Genomic DNA, 22,382 nt, shown 5'->3' with positions numbered 1-22,382 from the left:
TAAGGAATATTAGTACCAGTGTGGCCTTTTCTATTTTTGACAGTTGTATCACGAAGTTGATTATGGGCAATTTCGAAGGGATGAATCCAGATTTAGGGGTGCAAGAAAGTCATTTCAAATTCAAATTTTTGGGTAAGTTCCTGAGATAAATACATAATGAACTGAACAATGCAAACAAATAGAGATGAATTCAAAATAATATTATAACAATTTAAATATATGATCACTTACCTTTAGGTTGAACTAACAGTCGCCAATGCAGTCAACAACAATGGTTGTTCCTGGACTGAAACTTCGCTAGTGATCCGAACTGAGATATCAAAACAGACCAAATTATGTAGAGATAAATTTGATCTTTGACTCTATTTATACCAATCCTCATTTGGCGATTTTGGCAGGAATTTTATATGGTATACAAATATTTGGCAAATCATACTTAACTATAACATGTCTTATTTAATTTTTGAGGTGATTATGGGTCGTCCAATTAATTGGCAATTATAATAGAGTTGGCAAAAATTGGGGTGAATTGAGATACGCTTCCACAAAATTCCGGGTGAATTGGGTCCTCCTGGCTAATAAATATTTATATGGCTATTGCCAATTTATGGCCATCTATTAAGACAACCTCAGAAAGTGTAGGCAAAAATATTGAATTTAGCATGTGGAAAACATAGATTCTATTAGCAAAATCTTGATAGAGATACAATTAATTACATAAAACAATAGGCAATTGGGCCATGCATTTGATGGATATTTATAAAGTCCGGGTGACATGGCCACCCCCAATCGATATAATATATTCACCATTTTCTAGGTCATCGACGTGAAATATTCTCCATTGGCAAATATTCATCATTAAAGTAAACCCTGCGCAAGCTTCAGAAGGGGTTCCGGTAGATCACAAGAATAGGTCCAGACAACCGATAACAAAGGACTGTCAACTCGTAACAAGAAACTATCATGAAAACCGGTAGTAATATCTTGCCAGAAAATGATCCAAATGTGATGCGGTTTGGAAGAAAGAAAGATGATCAAGTCTTCAAGTAGAATTCAACTCCATAAGATCTGGTGAGCCGAAACCGAGACACAAAGAAAAGAAAACTGAAACTCCAAACATAAAACAAAATAGAAAGGAATTTTTTTTTGGTTGATGCAAGATTTCTATGAATCGGGGATGCTCCTGCATCAAAGACAAAACTCAACAATTGAAACTTCCTCTTCACCTCTCTCACCAATCCACACAACATGAACTCGTCTTCACTTGGGACGTCAATGAAAACACCAAACTTTTTTGGCATCAATAAAAACACAACTAAAATTACCAACAAATACATCATAGATAGACGCCTATAAATTTGTAATTGAAAATGTAATAAATTATAAGCATAAGATTTTCTACTATTTTAATAATTTTTGAAAGGTATTTGAAATTGTTAATTGAAATTTTTTAATGTAGCAACTTTTAGATTCAGATTCTTGAACATTTGGTTGTTCTTCACATGATTTCTTATGATAGTGTAGTTAGTTGAGTTCAAACTCCTACTAGTTTTAGAGGTGATACTAATATCACAATCAATCTTAAACAAGGTTGTCCTCTTTCACTTGTAGATAATTTAGAGGAGATCATTATAAATTTAAAGAAATTAAATTATTGGTGTATTATTTACAATATAATCACCATTATTTTACTATTTATAGATAAAATTATTTTTGTTTCACATAGTGCTATATAACTACAATCTCTTGATATATTAAGTTCATTTTGTGATACTCATATATCATAATTGAACTTAAGAAAAATAAATGTCATGTCATTAATAAATAAAAAAATACATGCAATTGATTTAATTTACACCAGGTCTCCAAATCAAATAGAGTAGGGCCGAATGATGCATGACGTAGTATCTTCAATAGCAAGTTACTAGTATAGCCACCCATGGGAGAGAGAAGGATCCCCTTGTTAAAGTGGTTTTATATTACACTTACCACATAATTTATCATTAATGAGACCTCCATTCTATATGTTTCATGTTGCAAAGCAGAGATTATGCAAGGCTTATGTTGTGCTTAATACATTTGAGAAATAGTGCTCCCAACTCTAAATTTAGGATACCATTTAATTTTTTTTTTGTCACCAACAATCTTATATGGTTGTGAGATTTGGGGTCCTAGGTCCTTTCTGGTACTAGTTAGGCTGAATTTGATATAATTCTTATTTCTATGCTATCCGAAAATCTCAAAGGTAAAATGGTTAGTTTTACATGCAATTATGCTCGCTGAATTTTGCATCCATCCTCTTCATATATCAATTTTATTTAATATAGTGATGTTATTTTATAGATTATGATGTATGGTAACTATAAAAATTGGACATAATAAATATCTATTCAAGGTATTCAATCATCTACAAAGTTATGTGAGCAAAGGATCATTATAGTTGGTATACCTAATGCATGTATTTCCTACATAGAATTGAAATTGATATTAACCATATTTCTCTTAATATTTTTTTCATAATTATCCACACATGTTGAAAAGAGATTTTGTAGGAGAAATTATTGATGAGATATACAAAGTCTGCATAAAATCAACTTGAATAGAGAAAACATAATTAGTGTCAACAATATTGCATTACTACTTGAAGTACTATATTCATATAGAAAATGAACATGCTATTATTTCCAAGTACATTAAGATTAATTTTATTTTTAGTTTTCCTTTGGATCAATTGTATAGATTTTTTCTTCAACTTTATATATGAAATCAAAACACTTTATCTTGAAAAATTAGTATATCAAAAACTTTGCAATAATGTCTAATGTATTATAGACATTGTGGAAGATTTTATTAGCTTTGTAATTTGTTTTTGACTCTTTACAAGATCTTATTCTTTATAGAAAAAATCAAATACATGTAACTCTATTCTTAGAAATTATCAATGCAACTTTTCAACTAATGAAGAAAATAGTTTCAAAATTATTGACATCATTTCAAGAAGTTGTTTTTTGCTCAGGAGCATTGTCATATTCTGGTGAAGATCTATTTTGTCCCTCTTCTCTTGGGCTCCTCAATAGTTGAATCTTCAGGGAAGAATCATGTTTATTTTGAGGTTCCATGCTCACACATCTCAAGTCACTCTTGTAGAGGATGCATAATCCTCAAGCTAGGTGCCAGACCCAAATTCACACAGAGATTGCTATCTCAATTCCCAAACAGCTAGGAACAAATCCACATAAAATAATCTCAAAACACACAAGGAGACATGCAAGCTCTCTATTTTCTATTGAGCTATAAATGATTTACAAAATATAGAAAAAAATACAACATAAAATCTACTGATTACAAACTACTGGGCAACGACCAGGAGCTGCATTCAATCATGAAAAACAAAGCTTCTTTCAGCTCACTACAATCTAAAATTCTCACTTGGAGCTATAAATTGTCAAGGGTAATCATGAGTGATATCTACTGAACTGAATAATCACACATTGACACCTATAGGCTGCCGCTGTGAAATTCTCCGCACTCACTCTGGAGTTGCACTTTTCTCTTCTAGAGAACTCTTTGAACTAAACTGGACACACTGACTGGAGAATGTTCTCCCTTTTTGTCTATTTGTTGTCGACACAAAATTCCCCCCAAATTCAAAATTCAAAATCATAGCTACCTTATTTATTTTTTTGTAGACTTGGTTGTTCACGTTAGGAGCTGTTGGGATGGAGATCCCAACCAAATCTTCTCTAGGTTGTTTTGCTTTAGCTACTCTCCTGATAGGTAGGTGGGGAGATATACATTGGGGGTCGATGGGGCTCAGAGCAATTATTAATCCCAACACTCTCCCTTTGTCCTGAGCCAACAAACTCAATCAAAATCCAAATCTACTATGCCCAGATTTCTCCTTAGGGGCATGAAGTTGTCTCTGCTCAATGGCTTGGTGAAAATGTCTGCTAGCTGTTGCTCAGACCTGCAAAAATTTCATCTTTATTTCACCATTCTCAACTAAAATTCTAATGAGGTGATACTTGATTTCAATGTTCTTGCTTCTACCATGAAATATAGGATTTTTTCTCAATGCAATTAATGAAACATTGTCACAAAAGATCGTTGTTCCATCCTCTTGTTCTTCCTTCAAATCTGCCAAGATTCTTCTCAGCCAAATAACTTGACATGTTGATGCATTTGTTGATATATACTCTGCCTCAGTTATTGATAAGGCAATAATGGGTTGCTTCTTAGAAGCCCATTAGATTACACCCGAACACATGTGAAACACATACCCAAATGTGCTCTTCCTATCATCTACACTTCCTGCCCAATCGGCCTAAAATCACTTACAATATTATATTAAATACCATATCCCTTGGTGCCATTCACATACCTTAGGATTCTCTTACCTGCTTGCCAATGAGTGTCCTTTGGACTCTCCATAAATCTGGAAATTAAACTCATTGCATGCATTATATTAGGCCTAGTTGCTATCAAATACATTAAACTTCCAACCAAACTCTTATACCTGGTTAGATCAACATTGTTGCTGCAATCTTCCTTGCTCAGCTTAAGACCTATGGTTGTTAACATTCTAAATCTCTTCAAGATCTCATTAGCATATCTTTATTGAGAGATAAATATACCATCATGCATTTTTTTTACTTCTATGCCTAGAAAATACCTCAAGAGACCTAAATCTGTCATCTCAAACTCTCTTTTCACGACCTCTTTAAAATCAACAATGAGGAAATCATCATCCCAAGTGATAACTAAATCATCAATATATAAGACAACAATGAGAATCTTACCATTAACTGTCTTGATGTAAAGAGTGGGCTCACCATTGCTTTTGCCAAAGCCATTTCTCATGAAATATGAGTCAATCTTGTTGTACCATGCCTATGGAGCTTGCTTCATCCCACAAAGAGCCTTCTTCAGCCTATATACCTTGCCTTCATGACCTAGAACTTCATAACCAGGTGGCTGCTCCACATAAACCTCTTCTTTTAACATTCCATTAAGGAAGGTGGACTTCACATCCATTTGAAATACCTTCCATTGGTGTTGGGCTGCAATAGCTATAATCGCCTTCATGGTCCCCATTCTTGCAACAAGGGCATACATCTCATCATAGTGCCTCCCAAACTGCTGTTTGTACCCCTTGATCACTAATCTTTCCTTGTGCTGCTCTATTCTTCCTTCAACATTGCATTTGGCCTTATAAACCCATTTATCCCCAATAACTTTCTTGTTGGGAGGTAAATCAGTTAACTCCCAAGTGTCATTCCTCTCTATTGTATCTATTTCCTCATCCATGGCCTCACACCATTTCTCCTCTTAAATAGCATTCTTAAAATAAATTGGATCACTATGAGAAAATAATACAAAGTTCACATTTTCATCAAAATTTTCATCATACCTTTCATCTTGGTAGATCTCCCTTAGAATCTTGGTCTTCTTTGGCATTAGGGAGGCAAGAGTGGGGTCTGAACTCTCAATACTATCATTTCTCTATTGTCCAGACTTTGATCTATATCGTCGGGAGAAATCAGGAGTCGATTCTCTGGCTGCCTATGGCTGCTTGCCTTTCTACTTGTTTTTGTCAAGAGCTGTCCAGTGCTGTCGAGAGCTATCAAGAGTTGTCCGGATCTGTCAAGAGCTTAATGAACTTTGAGAATTCCTTGACAGTCTTCTTGACTACCTATTTCCACTAGGAGCAATCATATTTGTCAGAAGCTGTCAAGAGCCGTCACAACATCTTCCTGATCTTCATACTCATCATCATCATCAATAGGAATATTTTGTGAGGTGGATGAAGTGTTATCCACCGAGCCATCCTATGACTCATTCTCCAAGAACTCAACATCTCTACTTATGATGATCTTCTTGGTGATGGGGTTATACAATCTATATAACTTGGACTCAACACTATAACCCGTGAATTTATGCATTTCTCACCCTTGTCATCTAATTTTTGCCTCTTCTCCTTTGGCACATGAGAATATGCCACACACCCAGACACTCTAAGGTTCTCAACCGTCCACTTGCGCTTAGACCACATCTCTTGTGGATTCTTGTCATGAACTACCTTGATTGGACTTCTATTTATCAAATATACTATTTTTGTGACAACCTCTCCCCAATATTCATTTGGAAATCCCTTTGCCTTGAGCATGCTCCTTGCCATCTCAACAATGGTCCTATTCTTCCTCTCAGCCACAACATTTTGCTACGAAGTATAAGTAGCTGATAGCTCCTTCTTGATACTATTTTGCTTGCAAAAATTCACAAAAGCATTCAAGGTATACTCTCCTCCACGATCTAGCCTTGGGACCTTTACGCAATGCCCACTCTCATTTTTATCTTGGGCTTTAAAAAAAAATAACTTACCAAAAGCTTCAGGTTTATGCTTCAAAAAATAAATCCACGTTTTATGGTTGAAATCATCAATAAAGGTCATAAAGTATTGGCTGCTATGGATAGACATAGTTTGCATGGTGCCAACCAAATCAATATGCACTAGCTCCAATGGTGCTCTTGCCCTTTTAGATTTGCCCTTTTGAAAGGGAAGCCTATGTTTCTGACCCAAAATGCAAGCCTCACACTTGCTACTAGGCTCATCCATTCTTGGTAAACCATCGATCATTCTTTTTTTGGACAATAAACTCATATCAACATAGCCTAAGTGTCCATACCTGAGATGCCCTAGCTTGGAAGGGTCTTGGATGCTACTCTTGAGGGCCTTTAACTACTACACTGTTGTACATGCTTTCTTGGGAGGTACAACGATGGACTGAGAAGAGAAACACATCTCTATTCGCAAAGGAAACATCTGATTCTTTGTCATTTGAACTGCTGCAACAACTTTCTTACTACCATTTTTGTCAAAAATGACACACTCACCCTTCTCCATTAGCAACTTGTATCCATTTTTGATCAATTGTTTAACACTTATGAGATCATGTTTAATGCTTGGAGAAAAATAAACATTCTCAATCTCCTTCTTCTCACCTTGCTTGGTGTGGATCATAATAGATCCTTTGCCCACAACTAGAACTATTCCATTATTCCCCATTTTGATCTTAGATTTGACATTCTTGTCAAAAAAAGAGAACAAACTCTCATAACCACTCGTGGTTACTACAACTGCTGTCCAAATACTACACTTCAGGGCTGCCTTCTTCACCAATGTTGCACATAATGAAGGTTGCAGACTGATTCTTTTCACCCACATTCACATCAACCATATTAACATTCTACTTTGACTGATTACCTTGCTTTTTCCAAGAATCTCTTGCATAATGCCCAAACTTATGAAAGTTAAAGCATTCTACATTGCTCTTGTCATATCTTTGATTGGACTTGTTATTCTTTTCAATGCCTTGTTTGGAGTTATTTTGAGAGCTTCTCGATCCCTCTTGGCTATTTGCTTGTCCTGAGCTTTCTTGATTCCGACAACCTCTTCCTCTTGAACTCCTACTCCTTCCTCTCTCCCTACCTCTTGCATTGGATTGAGCTTTGAAATCTTTCTCTTGGGAAGAAGTCGTAGACCTATTTAGGCGCTGCTCATGGGTTTGACGAGAACCCATCAGCTCATCAACTGTCAATATTGACAGATCCTTTGCCTCTTCAATGGCAATTACTATTGCATTGAAATTTGAAGGCAAAATTCGAAGGATTTTCTCCACAATCCTCTTCTCGTCCATGGTTTCTCAATTTGACCTCAGCTGGTTCAATAAACCAGAGACTCTTGTATGAAGTTATGAAATGGACTCACTATCCTTCATTTGAAGAGTCTCAAAATCTCTTCTAAGTATTTGGAGCTTCACCAATTTGACTTTGTCATTCCCTTTATAGCTAGTTTGGAGGATTTCCCACCCTTCCTTAGCATAGTTATTTGCTGCTATTCTGGGAAATATTGCCTCTGTTAAGGCCGCTTTAATCAAACTCAATGCCTTAGCATCTTTCCTCCATGTCTCCCTCAACTGGTTCTTTTGATTATTTGTGAGAGCAACATACTGAGCTAGACCAGTTGTATCTACAAACCCAGTTGCACAAAGTTCCCACAAATCATTTGCAACCATGACGGTCTTCATCTTCTTGGACCAAACATCATAATTTTGTCCATTAAAGGACGGTGGCCTCCACTGACTCTTTCTTTCATCTCCAGCCATGTCTGCTACACACAAAATTCAAATACTCAGAAAATGCAAATGCCTAAACACAAAGATTTAGGGCTCTATAACTCTATAGCTCTGATACCATGTAGAGGATGCAAAATCCTCAAGCTGGACAGACCCGAATTCACAAAGAGATTGCATTCTCAATTCCCAAACAGCTGGGAAAAAACCCATATAAAATAATCTCAAAATACACAAGAAGACATGCAAGATTTCTATTTTCTATTGAGCTGGAAATGATTTAAAAAATACAAAAACAAAGTATCACACAAAATCTACTGATTACAAACTACTGGGCAGCAACCATGAGTTGCATTCAATCATACAAAATAGAGCTTCTCTGAGCTCACTACAATCTAAAATGCTCACTTGGAGCTACACACTGTCAAGGGCAATTAAGAGCAATCTCTTCTCAACGGATTAATCACACATTGAGACCTACAAGCTGCTGTTGTGAAATTCTCTACACTTACTTTGGAACTGCACTTCTCTCTGCTGGAGAACTCTCTGAACTGAACTGGACACACTGACTGGATAATGTTCTCTCTTTTTGTCTATTTGCCGTCCACACAAAATTCCCCCAAACTCAAAATTCAAAATCATAGCTACCTCATTTAATTCTTCTACAGACTTGGCTGTTCACAATAGAAGCTGTTGCGATGGAGATCCCAACCAAATCTTCTCCAGGCTGTTTTGCTTCAGCTGCTATCGTGACAGATAGGTGGGGAGATATATGTTGGGGGCTGACAGGGCAATTAATAATTCCAATAACTCTCAACTCTTATCTTAACCTTCGGTATCTTCCGTCTATATGTTACTTGTCTAATTAATAATATAAAGTTCAGACTATCGCCTTTTATTTAAAAAACAAAAACTTTTCATCTCATGATTACCTTGAGATTTCCTCCTTCAACCTCAATTTAAGAGGCTCAAATAAACTCATTATAATTTACAATTTTTTACTTTCTCTGTTAAGAAACTTTGTTATCAAATACATTTTTGATACAATCTTTGAATCTGATTCGATTAGTAAAGACAGTATTTGATCAGAACAAAAACTGGACATAGAATGTGAGATGTTTATGCTCTAAGCTTAATCAGTGAATATTGGAATCGACATTACATTTCTTTCCTATTTTTCAGCTGACAGTGAATATCTTCAACACAACTAGAAAATATTTTGTAAAGTTTCTTTCAGACGAGGTACGATCTGTCCCAATTGTAAGGAGTTTTGGTAATGGTTGCTTACAATTACTGTGGCGTTGATATAGAGAAAGACAAAGGTCTCTCCTTTGTAAACATCTGCGCTTTGTATTTCCAAAGCATGAGCTTCTACCTCTTCATAGATCTTGCAGAGAAAGCGTGGCATTCTGGAGGCTGTAATTCTTATCACCACTGTTTCACTGCTATATACATCTATACATACATTAAGGCTTATGGACTCTCTGTCAATGGCTGATGAATTCTGATCAATCAATGACCCCCTTGTCGCTAATAAATGGGCCTTCTTCTTCTGCAGCTCTTGGGTTTTATTTTGGAGAGCCTGAATATATTTAACGGCTTCTTCTGTTATGCAATACCTTGGTGCCTGAAATACCAGAAGTTTATATGATTAAAACCAATTTGTATATAGCTTGTGGGTTCTAATAAAAGCACTGGTTATCTACATGGGAATCTGAGTTCCCACATAAATAATCAGGCATTTTATAATAAACAAACTGATTGTATAAATTCTATTTGAAATGAAAATGTTATGTTAATGGACTGTGTTGATATATGGGTTAAATTTTATGATTGGAATCTGCCTCCTCCTTTTAAGTTCTCTTGCTCTCCCTCTCCTCATACAATGATTTTATGTAATTGTATTTTGTTTTGGACTACTGTGCTCTCTGAATTTTCGGACAGTGGTTATTTTCATTCATCTTTTTTAATGAAGAAATATAACAATATGAATAAATAAGAGCAGTCCAGTAACTTGGAGCTTACTTCTAGATAGGGCAAGCCCCCCTCTATAACCCACTCAGAATAACGAACCACCCTCTATAACCCACTCAGAATGATGAACCAGCCCCAACAAGCCCGCCATCAGGTAAATTAAGAAAGAGAAAATTGATCTGGGAACGTATATGAAAAAAACTTGAAACCCTAACCAACTATGGTACCCCTTCAGATTTATAAATATAACAACATTTGATAAATAATGAAGAAAAGAAATGAACATTTCAATAGCTTACCTGGTGAGTAGTCGAAACAGGCAGCAAAGATCGCAAAATGGAGAACAAGTGTGTCATCTTTTGCCGTCTCATTCTTTCACATAAGACTATGTTCTGATTTTTTCTTCTGCGTTTGATTTGTTCCTCTGATGGTGGAATGAGCTGATCCAAATTACGCTTGAGGGAATGGTGATCATGTGCAACCACACCAGGCAGACCATGTTTAGAACTAGAGGGCTCGGGGAAGAATAAAGTATACAGGTTTACAGCCATTGTTATTCAGTGAGGATATCTTGTAAGGTGCTCTATATAATATATAAGAACTTTTCCTAAACATTATTTAATTCTATAGTCAAAATAACACATAGTCCGTCTTTTCAGGAAAGAAGCTTCAAGCAGTTTACCTGTGTGGAAACCTTGCTACCTTTGAGGGTAGGAATTGCAAAGAGCAGACTGGTCAACCTTTCAGAAAACTCGGAGAAGCTAATGTGATATAAAATAATGTGAATCTTTAGCAAAGTCATTAGTTGAAAAGCATTTAGAATTATAAGGACAAGTTGTCATATGTAGTTAAAAACTGAATATCATTTATAATTGTAAGGATATTTTTTTTAATCTGTAGTTGGCAATTGCCAATTGTTGTTTGAGAATTATTTTATTTAAATATTATATATTTTATTCTTAAATGATTTATAATACATTTTATTAAGAAATTTAAATAATATTTAATAGTATAATCTATTTTTTTTATCATTGATTTAAGTATGGTTTAAGAATAATGCATTTATTTCTATTTATTTGAATGCAAATGACATTTTGACTTTTTGATTAGTCTTACATTCTATAGATGCATGCATGATGAAATACATACATTTGATGGGTATAGATTTGTTTGGTATGGAAATCAACTTTCATTGTTCTTAGAGAGTTTACCTCCTTCCATCCCATCTCATCTCATCTCATATTTTCAATAAAAGTACACAAGTTTGTTTTCAATGGAGATAATTAAATTTCATAAATGTTAGAATCTCAGAGATAATAAAATGGATAACAATATGCATAAGTATACATCTAAATTAAAAATTACTCTTGGTTAAATAAAAATATTTTTATTTCTTTTTTAATAGAAATTAAAGCTGATTACATTATGATTAGTAAGTATACATCTAAAACAGAGATTGACATCTTTATTTATTTTACAAAGGTTACAAAATGACGAGTAAGTGTACATCTAAACAAGAAGGCATCCTTTGAAAAAGTTTTTTCTTTCTTTTTTAATTGAAACTACCTTATTACATAAATAATATCAGCATCTCTTTCCTTTCTCAGTAGATTACAATATGATGAACAAATATACATCTAAATCAAATATCGATATCTTATCCTTTTTTAAGAAATTATCAACCATGAGCAAGTATACATGTTAACTTATAGCTTTTCTTCAACTAATCTATTAGAATATGAGAATCCAATCTATCAAATTAATCCAATTTCATTTTCATGAAAATAAACATAATCAAATAACCTATCCCCATCTTTACCAATTAAAATCTTTCAATAAAAACAAAAAACTGTATAGGAAAACAATTCTCTATATAGATTTAATGTGTTTGTACTAAACGATGGGATAAGAGTCAAAAGTGAGTTTCTCGTACTCAAAAAAAATTAAAATTAATTCCATTCCTGGACTCGGTTGGATTCATATTGGGGAGTGCTAGAAAACAGGACTATCTTTAGGAGAACATTCATCAATGCTACAGTCATCTAGAAACAAGTAATGGATCTGATTTGTTAAAAATTCCTTTATAAAATCATATAAGGAACCTTGACTGACTTAACCAATCAACAGTGCTTGCTTACGCACTTGGAGTCCGATATTTATGGCTTCCAGTCAGTATGACTACAAGAAATTAGAGTATAATATGCCAATACTGTTTTTCTTTTCCTTCCTTTTTTTCCTGGGTAGGTATTTATTGAATATAAACAAATTTGCAGCTTTGATTCCATGTGACGTCACATTGTGGGTATTAGACTTTGAAGATGATGTCACAATATGAGGGAATTTCCACAAGCACAAGCATATTTAAAGGATGTTATAGTGGTCGGTTAGACATATATATATATATATAGTCTAAGAAAAATCTGAAATGATTTTTTTATTGTAATATATTTGAGAATTAGTTAGTTTAATTATATGTTAGTAGTTTCATTATATTATAATAAAGTGATTGTTAAGTTTATAAGATCTTTAGTAATATGGGTTATTTTTCTTATTCAATAAATCAATTAGTTTGTTGCATTAAAGGGTTTACTAATTCAATCAAGGTTAGGATTTTTAATCTTAGAAAATCATGGTCAAGTTCATCATAGTCAAGGGCATTCGTTGTGCCTATATCAAGTGGCATTCTCACTTTGAAATAAGACATATAATAATTTTTTATTGGGTACGAGTTATCAAAATCAATCAAGATTAAGTCATATCTAGTATCACTAAGAGAAGCCAACATAGCACATATGACCTAATTTATTAAAGGGCAATAATGCTCAACAAAAAAGAATACAAGAGATTAAGATATATTTGCATCCCTCTATCTTATCATGTGGAATCAATGTCTTGATTCCTTTCCCTTGTAAAAGTTTCTCCAAATCTCATGTCATGTCAGGTTTCTAAATTGTAATGATGGAAACCTTTATCTCTTTGTTGTATGCTTTCACTTAAATGTTCTACTTCACTATTGGCCAACTTACCTAGCTAGATTCACTTAAATTTGAGCTCTTATATTGAGGTGATAAATAGTTGCTAGCTACCAAAACCATCTTGATAGACCTAGACAATCATGATATATATTTATATATGAATTTATATTTTGAAACTATATTAAGGAGAAAATTAAACTTTATTGCTAGCTAGAAATATTTCATAATTTAAATTGATTATAGAGGTTTGTAACTTATTTGTTGGATCCATAAAATTTAGGCACTCACAAATTAAAAAATCCAAAGAAACATTTAAAATGTCATATTAGAGACTAATATCCAAGAACACCATTTATTGAATAATTTCTCTACCATCCTCAAATCAATCAGTAACTTTCTAGACCATAATAATAGAGTTGAACAAACCTAGATTTCAAACCTTCAAATTGAAATTTGATGACTCAACCCTTTCCTACCAGCTATTATGAGATGATTTGGTATATGTTTATGTGATTGATTACTATATTTTGGTATTTAAAGACATTCATTTATGCATTTAATTCATATTTTTGATAAAAAGAAACAATTAGAAGAAAATTTAATATTTTAAAGAACAAAAGAACCTCATTTACATATAATACACTTAATTATTGGTTAACGTTTTCTTGGAATCTATCCAAATCATATAGCCAGTGCACCAAGAGGATTCGCTAAGGATAAATTGAACTTAACAATTTGACATATTCCTTAAAGGTTTCCATAAACCTAAACATCTTTACATGAAAATTAAATATTAAAGATTAGATTGAAGATGTTCTAAATATCTATATTTTGGTAGTTTATATCAATGTATCATACTAAAAATTGTGGTAGTCAAGATTGGATTGTAGTGCTCAATATTGAAATTTGTAGTGTTTAAGATTGAACTAGAAGTTTTTGTAGACATCTAAAGTTGTTTAGAGCTAACTACACTAGACTTTATCAACCATTAATTCAACAAATGTTAATCATTTATTTAAAAATAATTAATTTGTTACCATTATTCTTTTCCTTTAATTAAATAAATTGATATTTATTTTATTAAATCAAACCTAATATTCCTATCAGATAAGTTGGTTAATAGATTTGTCTCCTTAAAATTTAAGTATTATGACTCTATAATGTCCGAATATGAAGACACATATGCAACTAATAGTTGGGTAAGTTATTAGTTAACTTACCTCTAAATTTTAGTAAGGTACAACTCCCTTTTCTAATAAAATTTTGATATTTTGAAATTTAAAAGTGGAGTATACTTTTAATCAGTAGTAAAGGAAGACTAATATTTGTCCATAGCCATTATACAAATACAATCAAGGATTTGAAATAGAAAGGTAAATTTTGAAATACCAAAGTTTTAACACACAAGTTATGAGACTAAAAGACTTTAAAATGAATTAAAACCACCAACACACCAATGCAAAGATTGAAATACCAATGATAAATTGAAAAACTTTGATTAAAATTTTATTAAAACCTAGAAGGAAATGAACACTACTCAGTATATCACATTTACAAAGAGAGGAAACATTTAGATATTTAGTCAAGCTCACAAACTTAGAATACATATTAAAGAAACACATTTAATGTCTCATAAAAATAGACAAAAGGATTCCTTTAGGAACAAGATTTTTTTTTTTTATCCTCTTCTGATTGTGTCTCTCTTGCACTACAATGCAACATGAATAAAAAATTAGGACCTTTCAATAGTCCTTCAATTATATATTTATAACTTCTTCAAATGTAACTCCCATATAGTCTTTCAAAATGATTCTTTAAAAGAAACATTAAAAATAAAGTTTTAATACATTTGAAACTTTATAAAATATTAAAACTTTTAAAATAAATGAATGACTAAGGCTAAAGTGGCTAATTTGGTTGGCTCAAGATAACTTCATCTATTGGGACTTGTTGTGTTGCCACCACATGTTCTTTGTAGTTCTTTACTGCTTGTATCACTTCTGGAAACTCTGTGTGTTGAGGGATGAGTACATTCTAAGTTCAAAGTTTCTAGAGAGATTTGTTTGCATGAACTGTTGAACACACCTTAGGATTGAGAGGGCGAGGGTGTGAATCAGTCCAAACCTAATTCTTAAACTTTATTAAATAATCCACAAATTCTTTAACCTTATTCTTAAAAGTAGCAATGAAAGATATAACAATGAAACACGATGCACAAGAGAACATCAAATTTACATGGAAAACCCAAACAAGTAGAAACCATGGTGTCAGTCAACTCAGAATATATGACATGATTACAATATAGTTTTAGGGTCACTGCCAAGGAAGCACACTTCTCTCTGAAGTACTTACAGGCTAGAGCATAGTACCCTAGGGAAAGACACAATGCTTGCAGTTTGAAGATCACTTCTCCAGAGGAAGGTACAATGAATATATGAATCACGAACAAAGAGGCCTTCAACAATACTACCTCCGATAATCTCCAAACACGAAGATTTCCTTGAACCTCTGTCTCAAGCAACCAACTCCACAACAATCACCACACACGAACTTTATCACAACTGAATTATGCAAATGATATAATCATGTAGGAATACCACACTCTTTTTTATACACACACACTCCCTTTCAACATTAATTTGATCTTCTATATATACCGTCTTCTTCATTGCAAACATCAATTAGGTTGGCTAGAACATAGGACAAGCGTAGGTCCTATTAAGTCAGAAACTAAAACATAATTATGATGAAAGAAATCCAATCTAGGAGATAGAGAGGACCTAAAACATCTTGTCACTTCTTTCTAGGTAGGTAGAAACAATTCAAATGCTATCAATCATCCTTCAAAGGCCGGCAACAAGGTAACGTGTAGATACACCAAACAACACATGAAAAGACGACCCAAAATATATCTTCTAGATAAACAAATCCATTACAAATCCTTAGACACCAAGGTAGGACCCAAAATCAATGCAACAAAAACTTCTAAGCAAGAAGAGACATCCAAGGATTCACTGCACGCCAAGGAATAACAGCAGTCGGTCGAACCAAAGTAGTTACCTTGAAATTCTGGCTGGTATTCTATGAACATCCAACAACATTCTTAAATGTAATTAAAAAAAGAAAAAGTGAGCAAGTATAACCTCTTTCAAAGAATTGTATAAAAGGAGTCAGAATTCTATTGATTATTTTCTATGAAATGATTTACATTCACTCCTAATGCCTTGAATGTAATCCAAACTCCCAGGAATCAATCTATCCTTAACACGTTGTTAAATTTTAGTTTTTTAAAAACGAATGCCTCTTTTTTAAGACCTATGCTACATTAGTGGACGCCTTTTTTTTTTTCTACAAATATACTAAAAATAAGAGTGTTTCCAATTTAAAAAAATTAACAATAGCAATGATAATTATAGTGATAAGTGCTTGATTACAATTGGATGGAAGAATATGAGTTGCGACTGTCCAAAATAGAAAAACCGCGACCATTTATTTGGCATCTGATATATAATTGGTGGCACAATAACCACAAAACCAATAAAAACCTAAAGAGCACAGTAATTTTATTGAGAGTTTAACATCTTTTAATTTTGTTCAGAAATGGATAATGTTGAACGTGAAGGTAGATTTGCATACGAAGGCTCTGATGAAGACAGATCTGATAAAGAAGCAAGAAATGGATATGGACCACCTGGTGAAGTAAGAAATCCTGAAGGTATATCTGATGTAGAAAGAAATGGTTATGGATTTCCTAATCATGAGGTTCTAATGATTATTTAGATGTGCATGGACGAGAAGGATATCATGAAGATACATCCGATGAAGTAAGATATGTACATGGACGACGTAATGAAGATAGAAATCGGTATAGAGAATCTGCTTCATTCGAGAGGATCTATCAATGTTATCCACCAATTTATATTGACAAGTCAGAGCTGGAAATAGGCAACAAAATTATAATGCTCCCTTCAGCTCTTTCTCGTTTGTCATATCAAGAAATTCAGTATCCCATGCTTTTCCAGCTAGAGAATACCATCACAGGTTAGATATCACACTGTGGAGTACTTGAATTTGTGGCTGAGGAGGGTGTAATTTTTATGCCACTTTGGATGATGGAAAGTATGGATTTAGGAGTGGGAGATACAGTCAAATTGAAGTATACCACTCTTCCAAAGGGGACTTATTTGAAATTGAAGCCCCACACAAAGAATTTCTTAGACATTTTTAATCCAAAAGCTATCTTGGAGGTTTCTCTTCGAAACTTCTCTTGTTTGACCATAGGGGATACCTTAAAGATAGATTACAATAACACCACATATTGTATAGATATAGTTGACACAAAACCTGAATGTGCCATAAGTCTCCTTGACACAGACTTGGAGGTGGACTTCGCTCTTCCACTTGATTACAGTGAGCCTGAAAGGCTGCAAGTAAATCCTGCTACTCTATCGACTGCTACAACTAGTAAAAGAATAGGAACAAACATTCCATCTGCAGAGCATGTGGCAGAATTTGACAGAAGATTTACTGCCTTTACTGGAATTGGAAGGCGTCCGAATGGAAAGCCTGTATCGCCAAAAAGTCCTAGAGTTAAATCACCTAGGTCAAGATCCCCTTCAAGAGCTCCAATGCGTAAATCAGGCAAGCTTGTATTTGGTGACAATACCAATCAAACCCATGCATATACAAAAGAAACTGTGAAGGTGGCGGGGCAGAAAAATGAAAAGGAAACTGAAGAAGCTGAAAAGTTCCAACCCTTTACTGGGAAAAAGTATTCTTTAAAAGATTGATCCATTGACTGATACTTTCTTGTTCTGGGTCTCTGTTTTACATTGTACATGGGAGCCAGAGAAATCATATAAAGCAATTCAAGAGATAAAACAGTGGCATACAAAAATAAATAGATGTGATAAATTGTAGAATCAATAATGTTTTAGATGTTGGCACGTTAAAGTTGTTTGTTCCATTGTCAAAGATATCTGGTTGTCCTATTTAGTAGTGGAAAATGAATAGGTTAATTTTGTCATCTAACCTGGTCCATATGTTCACTATATTCATTTGAATTTTGAGGGAGAAAATAAAACCTAGAGATAGACATGTTAAAATAAACAAGGAATAAAAGAAAAGGGGAAAAAAGGCAAGTTGGAACAAGAAAACAATACGAGAAAGCAGTTTGAACCGATACATAAATAGATGTTTGAGACTAGGTTCAGCACATATATAATGATAAACATATCCATATGTATGGATGCTTTCTAAATTGTATAAAATTTTGTATTCTACAAGTTTTAGTATCTTGACTAGGATTGGGCATAAACCAACCCTTGGCAATGCATCCACATTATGGGTATCGATTTAGATTACAAAGACACAAAATTAGTTGAAAACTATATTAAAGAATAATAATTTGAGAATGATAAAGAACACTTTGAGGTCTATAAGTCTAAATGAAATCTCAGCTAGAAGGAAAAATTAATTTAAACTGAACATTACCATTTTACATTTGTTATATCTATATGTATATAAATTGACATGTCATAGCTCACATTTTAGAGGAGTTATATTTATATGTATATAAATTGACATGTCATAGTTTTGGTCTTGATGTAACTTGCAAGGTAGAAGTAATATTGAAAAAGGTAAAAGCATTGAATATAATTCACTAATATATGAGGGCATGTCATTTTTAGTCTTATGTAACTTGCAAGGTAGATACAATTTAAAAAATAAATAAATGTGTGGAACACACTTCTTATTATGTGTAAAAAATTGTCTAATTATAGAGTTTTAAGAAAATAAATATAAATTAAATATATGTGTGGAGAAGTCATTTGTGAGGAAAACCTTACAATCTAAAGAAACGTGATGTATTATTCAATAATTAATCTGTAGTGACATAAATTGCATACCCTTGCAATTTCATATTACACAACATCTTCCCCTTTAGTTCATGATATGAATATATTTTAAGTTTTAAAATCAAAATATCTTTCATCTAACATATTTCTAATAGTATTGGTTTTTTGAGTTTTCTTATTTCAGAAGGGACTATATGTAGATGTTGATGTGATGCACTAGAATCTTGTGAACATTTATGAGTGAAGTGGCTATTGGAGCATTAAGCTCCCAAAAATATTATTTCATTTTATCAAAAAAAAAAAACAAAAAACCAGAATCTCTTCTTTCTTTTGTTATTGAAAGGATAGCAAGAGTGAGTTTAATAAGAACTCTAAGAACTCTTAGTATCTTTTTCATTCAATCTTCTTCTTTTGGTCTCATAGTAAGAAGAAGCATCCAAAAATTACATGTTGCAATTTTGTAGCATTGTAAATTGTTGTCACCCATAATTTCATGCTAGGTTAGTGAGTTTCATAAGAACTCTAAGAACTCTTAGTATCTTTATGATTCAATCTTCTTCTTTTGGTCTCATAGTAAGAAGAAGCATCCAAAAATTACATGTTACAATTTTGTAGCATTGTAAATTGTTGTCACCCATAATTTCATGCTAGGTTTAGTATCTATTTTGGTGGTTGTGCTTGAACTTGTGCGAACGTTCTTGTCCTAGGTTTACAATAGTAATAGTGGTCACACCCCCTAGTGCTTAGCCATTTATGAAACCAAATAGGGATAAATGTTAGTGCCCATCACTAGTGTCCTCCAAATTTGGATCCAAATTTGATTATTTAAATGTTAACTTTAGGCACTTAATGAGAACAATGTTGTTGTTCACCTCTCTTGAATATTTGTATATAGCTTATTCTATCTAATGCCTAAATGATCAATCTAGTAATTAGATTCCATCAATTAATTAGATTCAATCAAGTTGAGAAATCAAAATATATCAATCAAGAATAAAGTGATCTACAAGTATCATCTATTGTTTATCATTATCATGTTATACTAACATATTGTAGGACTTCATAAGAGAGTCAACACCACTTTTCATGAGGTCCAAGTAGGGGTTTTGCGCCTAACGTAATAATTCTTGTTTTATGTTATTTATTTACTTATTCTCCCTTTAGAGAACATGATCAATATCCCTCATCATTTTTATTGCAGAGGTGAGAACACCAACAAGATGTTTGATTGAGGTGAACTCCTATACAACACAATATTTTCTTCTCTTTATATTAGATGAATTTATCTTATGAAAGTGACACTATCAGGTAAAGTAGACAAGGATAAAGAGTTTGATACTTTGGCTTCATTTTTTGAGGATACAAACCTAGATTCCTACTCAGAACATTCTAGGCATCATCTTTGATTAGAAAATCCTTTGGACACTAAGATCGAGCACCTCTATTTTACATAGTATGCTCTAGATTGTAGTCATAGGTTCCTCTCTATACCTCATTTCTAGATCTAGAAGATTGCTCTACACTTCATTTATATAATTTATACATTCTATTATAACTTGTTCAATTTGGCCATATTCAGACTATTTCATTACATAGAATCAATCTTCAATCACCAAAAACTTATATAAATTTAAAGTGTGGATCTAAGATAGTTTGGTTTTCTCTTGAGGATTGTTTTCAAGCTCATTCACACATTCTATGTAATGATGACCATGTGAAAAGGAAATTAATTCTAGGGTAATGCATGTTATTCTAGGATACCCTTTTCACTATCATCATTTTGGTGAATGCACCTTATCTTGCACTCACAATCATTGTATATTTCTTGCATGAATTGTTGTACTTAATTCATTAGTTAATTAATTACATTCTTTTTTTGAGTACCATATTTGGTATTTACTAAAATATTATGTTTAGTTTAGAAAATAAAACCTTAAAATGCTTTATTTTGACATCTCATATGCATATCCATCTTGTCATCACTTTCTTCCATTCTATTTTGACATCTCATATGCATATCCATCTTGTCATCACTTTATTGCATTCTTATTTATTTATTTATTTATTTTATTAGGACCATATGTGTGTTCTAAAACTTATATGATTTCTATGAACCATTGCTCTAAATTTTTGATTATTTTGCCTCCAAAGCTTTGAATAACTTTTGGTGTTGTGCACAAATTTTTAACACCTTTTCTTCATGAAATTCAAGAATATGAACTTATTTTGATAGTAATACTACCTTACTAATGATCTTTGAGTCATAATCAATTCATGATTCCCTAGAGATGGACCACTCTATGCTACAAGTTCCAAAGGTTCAAATTCAAAAGATAGACAACAAGTTGGATAGATTCCAAAATTTCTTGAGAATGGAACCCTTGGTTGAGGAGGCTTCCCTTATTATAGAGAATCTGAGGATATAGTTATTCAATGACTCACATGATGTGGAAAATTCTATGTAGCATAACACACATTGTAGATACAAATGTTATGTCATTTTATAGTTGCATATAATTTTTCAACAATGTGTCTCTTCAAAACAAAATTGGGACACAAGTGGTAATACCCATGTTGAAATATCCTATTCCAACAATCACTTATACTATTTTTGATTAAGGGAAAATCACTTTTTGAGGGGACTTGAAACCCCGAACAATAGGTTTTAAGGGGACCCGAAACCCCTTGTTGGCATCTGGAATACAACAACAAATAACTGATCAGAAGATCTACAATGAATCCATACAGCCAACCACAAGTGAAACTCTAGCAACAGAACCACAGGGAACATTACAAATTAGGCTGGACCACAACAATACTCTAAGGGTTTTGCCTGGCACCCACAACCACATAAGAGGGTTTTAGATAGGCTCCCTCAACCTGAAAGACATTGAGGGTTTTGACTAGCACCCACAACCATACAAGGGGGTTTTAACTAGGATCCCATAACCTGTACAATCACTTATACTATTATAACAAGTTAAGTGTTGTGTAGTTTGGTAATAACACTAACACTAGCTTTGGGTTTACATGTGGAAATATTACAACTCAATTCAACTTTGTCCCACCCTCCTCTACCTTATCGTTTACCTCTCAAAGCACCCATTTGCTAGTTTTATAATATATTTTCATCCAATAAGCTCCACCTTTCACATAATGTCATTACATGAAATTACATCTTGTTAAATTGGATCCAACATTCCAATGACATAATGAAAATAACATGAAGGTGTGGGACCCTTATGCATGAGGTCAAGTCTCTAGAGAAGGCCAAATTCTGTTATAACCTATATGCAGAGTATTGGAGCTATGCAAGACTTAGAAATCCTACTTTAAACCTATCATATCATCTTCTAAGTGGAAAAGAGAGAGAGAATGCAAAATATAAAATGGGGTTGGTGATGCACCTAGATTAAAGTTTTTTCTTTCCACCCACAACAATA

At 33.3% G+C, this 22,382-nt stretch overlaps 1 pseudogene; it reads left to right on the top strand.

Annotated features, from left to right (window-relative positions):
- Nucleotides 1-16,962: 16,962 nt before the first annotated feature.
- Nucleotides 16,963-17,871, top strand: LOC131046680 (uncharacterized; annotated as a pseudogene).
- The last annotated feature ends 4,511 nt before the right edge of the window (nt 17,872-22,382 follow it).

The sequence above is a fragment of the Cryptomeria japonica genome, chromosome 7 (assembly GCF_030272615.1).
Source record: "Cryptomeria japonica chromosome 7, Sugi_1.0, whole genome shotgun sequence".
Taxonomy (NCBI): domain Eukaryota; kingdom Viridiplantae; phylum Streptophyta; class Pinopsida; order Cupressales; family Cupressaceae; genus Cryptomeria; species Cryptomeria japonica.
Note: the sequence above shows the minus strand (reverse complement) of the source record. Positions and strands in the feature narration are given on the sequence as shown.